Below are 8,599 nucleotides of genomic sequence, written 5' to 3' on the forward strand. Positions count from 1 at the left end.
CAATAGATCTGGCCACACAGGAGACCCAAGGGATACACCAGTGAGCCAGGTGGATGCATTTGGTATTTTGTGTCAACTATAACAAGATACCATAGGCTGGGAACATCGCCAACATAAACATGTTGCTCACAGTTCTGGAGGCTGGGGAGCCCAAGGTCAAGGTGCCAGCAGAGTCAGTTCATAGTGAGAACTTTTTTCTTCCTTTTTTTTGGTGGTGCTGGGGATTGAACCCAGGGCCTTGTGCATGTGAGGCAAGCACTCTACCAACTGAGCTAGATCCCCAGCCTGAGGCCTCTCTTCTTGACTTGTAGATAGCTATCTTTTTTCTGTGTTCTCATAGGACAGAGAGAGAGGGAACAAGAGACTGCAAGAGCTCCTGTCTCCTTATAAGGACATGATCCCATGCATCAGGGCTTTACCATGACCTAATCTCATCCCAGAGGTCTCACCTCCTAATATCATGTCACTGGAAGTTGGGGTTTCGACATAGGAATTTGGTGGTGGGCGGGGAGGACACAGGGAGTTCAGTCCATAGCAAGTTTACATTCCAAACGAGAGAGACAGCTCCTAATCCCATAAACAAACAAGTAAATAACTTCATTGATGCTTCAGAGAAAAATCAAACAGGGCCATGTGTTCCGGGGGAGCTGCGGGACCTGGTGGCCAGGGACAGCCTCTATGAGGCAGTGCTGTTTGAGAAGTGCATGACGGGAAGGGGCAGAGGCACAGAATGCAGGAAGAGGGGATTCCCAGGTAAAGGGGCAGCAGGCTCCAGGTTCTGACCCAGGACACTCTTTGAGTGGCAGCTCTTTGAAGAATGGAGCAGCTGGGAGGTAGCAGAGGGCGCCAGGGCTCTGCCCCACAGCCTGCAGCAGGGAGGCACAACTTGGTTTATTGATAGTGACACGTGGGACTGCTACATTTGTGGCCTCCTGGCTAACCTGTGGAGAGTGTGCCAAGCAAGGAGTCCCTGGGGAGCTCGGAGTCAAGGGTCAACATAAGAGCTGGGTGGAGCAGAGTGTACTCCTGGCCTTGGGAACAGAAGGAGGAGGACGGGAGGGCCCCCATGCAGATCAACAGGCTCTTTCTTTGGTCTAAGCTCAGCAGAGCCGGGCCTTTATGTGGAGCCGGAGCCCCAGGGAAACTCTCATGAAGGGGGGGGGCTCAGGACTAGGTAGTCTGAGCCGCCTTCACCAGGCCGGGCGAGGAGGTTACTGCTCCCATGTCAGCTGCCCAGAATCTCATCCCTGGGGCCTTCCTTGTTCCTGGTCATACGCCTGGTATTTGATTTGGGCCTCTCTTGCATTGATTGAAAAAAGAAACTGGGGTGGGGGATGGCAAGGCTGGAGTGGGCCAAGGTGACAATGGACTAGTGAGCCACAGGGTGGGGTGAGGGGAGGAGTAGGGCAAACACCCGTCCTGCACTTCTCAAACAGCACCGCCTCACAGAGGCTGTCCCTGGCCACCAGGTCTCACAGTTCCCCTGGAACACATGGCCCTGTTTGATTTTTCTCTGACTGTAGCTCGGCTACAGTCTCTGGACACCAGATTCCCAATGTCATGGACACTGTGGAGCTCATCTGTGTGTTTTACATCCCCACTGTCTTGTGCAAGGCACATCTGAGAATTTCCAGGAATTGACCTTGCCACTCAAAGACCCTGCTAGTGTACTGTGGAGATTTCCCTCTTGGAGTCTGTGGGAATTTTGAATTAATGCTTCCAAAGTTGCATCCCCGTCAACAGGAAAAGGGTAGATCAATTGTGGTATAGTCATAGAATGGAATATCACACAGCAATAAAAAAGGACAAATGTCTGAGATCTCAGTAACATGAGTAAATCTTACAGACATCCTACTCCATGAAAGAAGCCAGATACAAAAGAGGAAATGCTGTTGGAACCATTTGTATGAAGTTCAAGGACAAGCGACACCCACACATCACGTTAGAATAGTGGTTGTTTATGGGGCATAGTCTAGGAGAGTGTATTGACAGAACCTTCTGGGGCAGGTATCAGAATTGGTTTAGATCTTTATGTGAGCGAAGGTTACACATGTCTATACATATGCGTACATACATACATAGATATACATTCATCAGTTATACATTGAAGTAAAATCTGTGCCTCTACTATATCCATGTTACACTTCCAAAAAAATATGATCTGTTAATGAACTCAGGAATGTAGGGACTGCTCAGGGAGCCAGGTTCTGAAGGAAAGGAACTGAGGAATTCAAGCTTCATTCTCAAAATGAACCTTTTGGGGCTGGGGATGTAGCTCAGTGGTAGAGTGCTTGCCTTGCAAGTAGAAGGCCCTGGGTTCAATCCCCAGCACCACAATAAAACAAAAAAGAACCTTTTTTGGGTAGATGCTCAGAAAGTGTTTCTTTCCTCCTTTTTATTGGTTCTTTTTAGTTATACATGACAGTAGAATTCATTTGGATAAATTACGTAAGTGCGGACTGTATCTTATTCTGGTTAGGACCCCATTCTTATGCATGTACATGATGGTGGGATTCACTATGGGGTATTCACATAAGTACACATGGAAGCTGACCCACAATAAGGGCAGGAGGGGAAGAAAAGCTATTCAATAGATTAAACACAGGGGAATGGAAGGAATGGGGGATAGGAGAAGGAAAGATAGTGGAATGAATCCAAAACAATATCCCTAACTATTTATATGAAAAAGGAACTTTTTCTGGCACTTGTCCCCCATCTCACTTCCTGTCTTGTACACAGCTTGCAGAGGGGCTGCCTTTGAGCACAGAAGCCAGGAAGCCCACCAACAGTAATAGTCTGTAACTGAGACTGTAACAAAGTACCCTGGTGCTGTAACAAAGTTCTGTGGATAGGGTGGTTTATAAACCAGAGATTAGTTTCCCACGGTTCTGGAAGCTGCAAATCTGAAATCAGGGTGATGGCATGGTCGAGCTCTGGTGAGGGCCCTCTCCTGGGTTGCTGATTGCTGGCAAGAAATCGTTGGGTAGTGAATGGCAACAGTTCTCTGGGGTCTCTTTTCTAAGGACACTAATGTCACTATTCGTGAGGGCTTCACATGCATGACATCATCACCTCCCAAGGGCCCCACCTGCTAATACCATCACACTGAGTTGACATAGCATGACTCATGGCACCTGAAATCCTATGGGAATGGGGGCCACAGGCCTTTGTTGTCTTAACGTTCTGTGGGATGGCCTTTGGTGAGCTTTGCCTACCACCTCCTCCTTGCTGCAAAAAGCTGGCTTCATCTACGTGACCATGGCCTTGCCCCCAGAGCTCTCCAACGTCACTCATTTGGCTCCCTGAACACATTTGCTGTTTTGAATGAACGCCTCAGCTTTCTCTGGCCTGTCAGTCTACCTCCCTGCTCCTCTCACATACAATCCATCCACTACAGACTCACACACGCCACCCCTTCCAGGAGGGACTCTAAGCGTGCTCATGAAGACACAATTTGAGGAGGTCCCAGGGCTTCTTTGTATCTTGAAGCCAACAGGAAATGAAAGACTGAAAAATGAAAGCGTGGGGGAATGTGTCATTCAGCAAGTGGCCCTCGCCCTGGCCTTGTAAGCCAAGGCGAATTAAGAAGCAGGGAACTTTTTCTGAGCAGCCCTGACATTTGCAAGGGCAACGGCTAACAGCACTTGAACACCCTGGAGAAGGATGGTGGAAATAGGCAGGACTTCCCAAATGTCTCCTCCAAATTGACCATCTCACAGCCATCTTACCGCACCAGCTTGGAACTTGGTGCAAATTGGTAAGTATCGATGTGGAGCGATACCTAAGAAATACAGGACATAGTTTCACCACTGGAGTGTGTGTGTGTGTGTGTGTGTGTGTGTGTATATATTTTTTTTTAATTTTCTTTTAGTTGTAGTTGGACACAATACCTTTATTTTGTTTATTTATTTTTATGTGGTAATGAGGATAGAACCCAGGGTCTCACACATGCTAGGCAAGTGCACTACCACTGAGTCATAATCCCAGCCCCATGACATTGACTGAATGGAAAAAATGGATAGTCAACTTCCAAATAGTCATGAAATATTGAACCCACTGTGTGCCACCATGGTCTTTCCCCAAATCCCTCATTAAAATGACCGTAATAGGGGGAAAAAAAAGAGAGAGAGAGATCTAGATGTGTGCAGTGGTGCATGTCTGTAATCCCAGTGGCTCAGGAGGCTGAGGCAGGAAGATCACGAGTTCAAAGCCAGCCTCAGCAACAGTGAGGCACTAAACCACTCAGTGAGACCCTGTCTCTAAATAAAATACAAAATAGGGCTGGGGATGTGACTCGGTGGTCGAGTGCCCCTGAGTTCAATCCCTGGTACCCCCCAAAAAGATCTAAATACATTAAAACAAAAATAAAGTGAGAGAAAAATGCATCCACGAAACATATCATTAATGGTTCAGAAGCCAGAAAGCAAATGGATAAAACATGACTGACTGTTGAAGAAGCAGTAAGACTTTCCTTCCTCTCCCAACTAAGTCATTGCATTGCATTCCCTTGCCCAATCTGAGCCTAGGATTCATTTTCTGGAAGGATTGAATGTGAAGAACTCTAGTTTTGGTATACCATGTTCGGTTGACCACAAGGGTGTTTCCAGAGTGGAAACAGCCAATAAATGACCATTGTCATTTTAACCTCCTATGTTTTGGGGTGATGTGTCAATAACTAACCAGTCAATAACTAACACAGATAGTAAACTGTGAATATGGAAAGCTTGGTGCATTGGTTAGCTTTCATTACTATAACAAAATACCTGAGATAATCAACTGAAAAAGATAATAGGTTTATTTTGGGTCACTGTTTCAGAGGGTTTCAGTCCATGATCAGGTGGCTCCATGGCTTTGGGCCGGTGGCAAGGCAGCGCATGTGGTGAGGAACACATGGTAAAGTGAAACTGCTCATTTTATTGTCAGGAAGCAAAGGAGAAGGAGGAAGGGGCTGGGGTCCCACAATTCTCTTTGGAGGTGCACCCCAATGACCTAAAGACTTCCCACTAGGCTCCACCTCCCATTAGCACCACCCTGGAGGCCAAGCCTTTCGAATGCAGGCCTTTGGGGACAATTAAGATCCATACTATAGAATGTGATATCAGAAAACTGGAGATCCTGCATATTGGAGAGAGGTGAGGGACATCCTCACTTTAATACCCAAGGGAAATGCTAGATAGGGCAGTGGGCAGTGGTCCAGAGTGGATCCCGGGCAGCTGTGGCTAGAGCAGGAACCCATGGGATTCTGGGATGGGGTTGTCCAAGAAAAAGAAATCAAAGCAGCTGAAGTATTTGTTTGAATGTATTCAGAAGAGACATACACTTTTCTGGAGGGTAAATTCAGAATAGGTACACAGAAAGCTGAGCAAACAAAAAAGAGGGATGACATAAATATTAACTCTAAGGGAAACCAAATTTTATACTGCAAGGGACATGTATTCAAAGCATACTACATGAGACAGTCGTGAATAAATTAACATATTCTAAACACTGAATACTGATTTAACAAAAAAAAAATTGTGAGGCAATTTTATTAGGATAATGGAAGCAACAGACAGTATATAGGTGTGCATCTGGTGTGTGTGGGGTGCTTTGTTTATTAAGTAAAAAATTTGTTCTAGGATTGCCATAACAAAGAGCCAATGACTGAGTGACTTAAACAACCAAAGTGTATTTTCTCACACTTCCAGAGACTAGAAGTCCAAGACTGAGGTGTCAGCCAGTCATGCTCCCTCTGAAGGTGCCAGAGAAGGATCTGTCCCAGGCTTCTTTCCTGGCTTCTGGTATGTTCCTTAGCTTGTGCCAGCCTCACATGGCTTCTGCCCCACGTGTGTGTCTGTGTTCAAAGTGCCCCCTTTTATAAGAACAGTAGTCCTATATATTAGGGGCCTGTCCTATGGTATGACCACATCTTAATGACACCTGCAGTCACCTTTGTTATGTTTATTTTAGGAGAAATAAAAAGGTGAGAAGAGAGAAACAGGAAAGCTCTAGAAAGAAAAGAGGAAACGGAGAGAAAGTATGGCCAGACACAAAGACACAGGGCATTGGGGACAGTGGTCGCATGTTTACAAGATTCAAAGAGACTCAGGTGGTCCTAGGAGGACAGAGTGTGTACACAGGTCCTGGGGCTTATGAACTTAAACATCTTTTTTTTTTTTTTTTCTGGCTATGGTTATTATTAGCCTACAGGAGTTTCTGGTCCTGTGCAGATCACAGATGAGTAGTCATCCCTGCAATGGTGGAGGAGTGGGTTTAGTCAGCTTTCTATTACTGTGACAAAACATCTGAGATAAATAACATAAAGGAGGAAAAAATTATTTTGGTCATGGTTTCGGAGGTTTCGATTCAGTCCATGGCCATGTTGCTTCAGGGCCTAGGGTGAGGCCAATCATCATGGCAGAAACACATGGTGAGGGAGCTGTTCACCTCATGGTGGCCAGGAAGCAGAGAGAGAGAGAGAGACAGAGACAGAGAGAGACAGAGAGAGACAGAGCACGCAGGGAAGGGGCCAGGGACAAAATAGGGCACACCATCAAGGACCCACTCCCTCCAACTAGGCCCCACCTCCTAACTTCCCACCACCTCCAATAGCCCATTAAATTATGAGTTAATCAATGGATTAATCCAATGATAAGGTTAGAGCCCTCCTGATCAGATCACCTTCCAAAGACCCCACCCCCCGCTCTGAACAAGCCTGCAATACATGAGCTTTTGAGGGACATTTCAAATCCAAATCACAAGAAATAACCACATTGGCATGTTATTTAGAAATATGGAGGTACATATGAGCAGAAACAGATCAGAGTCAAAAGTGGTTTCCCCTGGAGTACAGCCAACAGGCCTCTGCCTTTCCTGAATAAGCCCCAAAGACTGCATTCCTGTTTAAAACATGTGCATCTCTCACCCTCTTTGATTATCACGCTGATCGATCATGTGTCATTACAGTTTGACTACTCATCTGTGATCTGCAGGGGACCAGAAACTCCTGAAGGCTAATAATAACCATAGCCAATATTTGCATAACGCTTACCATGTACTCACCACTCTTCTAAGCAGCTAAATACCTGCAAAGGAAGTATTAATGATCATCCACCATTGATGATGACAGAAATTGAGGCCCAGAGAAGTTAAGTCATTTGTCTAAGGCCACACAACTAACTGGAAGAGCCCAGTTTGGGCCACATTACTTCTCCCATTTCTAATTCACGTTGGCCTTCCCTGCACTGAAGTATGGGTTCATGGCCACAGGTGTACTCTATCTGTGAGAGGTACAAAGTGCAGACTCAAGGAGCCTCCTCTACCCATCTTTGATGAGGGAGCAGGTCTAGTCTTTCTCTATTTCTGGGTTGGCAGAGCGTCATTATGTCTGCACAGCTCTGCCATCTGGGCCGCCATGTTGTTTTCCAGGAGTCCACCTCACCCTGTTGTCTGCAGCCAATTGAATTAGAAAGGGGCCCTGACCCATGATCAGCCAGTCAGAGGCTAATGTAGGAGCCAGGGCATGGCATGGTGGCCAAGACAGACTGACCAGATGGCTCCTCCATACTGGGGGATGTTTCAGCCATGGCCACAGCTGGGGGAGTTGGACAGCTGGGAAATGTTGGCAGAAGGGGCAGAGAAAGAAGCCAAGCTACCTCACAGCCTCAAGAGGGAGATGGAGAGATGTTTGGGGGTACCTCAATGCCTATGGCCAGTGTTCACTCCCAAACCTCAGGCTGCCTCACAAGCACCCCCTGTCCTCCTGGGACCATCTGAGTGTCTTTGGATCTTGTAAACACACTACTTGTGTCCTCGATGGCTTGCTATAAGGCACCTTTTAGATTAGTGCTGGCCAATAGACTTTTCTGGGATGATGAAAACATCCCACATTTGTGCCATCTAAGATGGTGGCCCCCAGCTATGTTGCTCCGAAGCATTTGATAGGTGGCCCGTGTGATGGAGGAACAATGATATTTTATTTTAGTCAATTATTTAAATAGCCACGTGTGGCTGACAGTTACTGAATTGGACAACAGTCTTTTGATCATCTGATCCATTCCCTCTTTTGACGGGTGCTTCTCTTGTTATGTCTCTTTCTTATCCTCAAGTCACCACCCAGCTATAGGACACAGCCTCACAGGGGTATGGGTAACTGGCCTCTTGAATTGGGAAGTGGCTGCTTCTTAACAAGAGGCCCAGGAAGACTCTCTGAAGCCCTCCTTTCAAGGGCTTGTGGGTAACACATAACAGGGGATGGGGCTAAAGCAGGAGAACAAAGAAACCCCGGATTCAGAACCACCTGTCTGATTTTAGGTGCCTCCTTGGGAATCCAGTCCTGCTACTTCCCAGAGTCTTGGGCCTTCCAAACCCTGCTCTCCACCCACTTCCCCTTGCTATTCCATCAGCTAATGTTTCCATCAAGATGGTCTCATTCCATGTCCCAGTCCTTTAGATCTCTCTGTCCCACAGTAAATGGTGACTTTTGATAACTGTGGATCACTTTGCTCAATGGGTAAGTCCCTGGGAAAGAAAGGAGTTGACTGTTTCCAAAGCCGTTTTGCTGAACTACATTTCCCAGCCCTCCTTGCAATTACGTGTAACCATGTGACCTTGTTCTGGC

At 46.6% G+C, this 8,599-nt stretch overlaps 2 non-coding genes across 2 annotated transcripts; one reads left to right on the forward strand and one right to left on the reverse strand.

Annotated features, from left to right (window-relative positions):
* Positions 1–209: 209 nt before the first annotated feature.
* On the reverse strand, positions 210–282 carry Trnav-cac (transfer RNA valine (anticodon CAC)). Its single transcript has one exon. It is a non-coding gene; the product is annotated as a tRNA-Val (tRNA).
* Positions 283–2,264: 1,982 nt separating this feature from the next.
* Positions 2,265–2,337, forward strand: Trnaa-ugc (transfer RNA alanine (anticodon UGC)). Its single transcript has one exon. It is a non-coding gene; the product is annotated as a tRNA-Ala (tRNA).
* The last annotated feature ends 6,262 nt before the right edge of the window (positions 2,338–8,599 follow it).

The sequence above is a fragment of the Marmota flaviventris genome, chromosome X (genome assembly GCF_047511675.1).
Source record: "Marmota flaviventris isolate mMarFla1 chromosome X, mMarFla1.hap1, whole genome shotgun sequence".
NCBI lineage: Eukaryota > Metazoa > Chordata > Mammalia > Rodentia > Sciuridae > Marmota > Marmota flaviventris.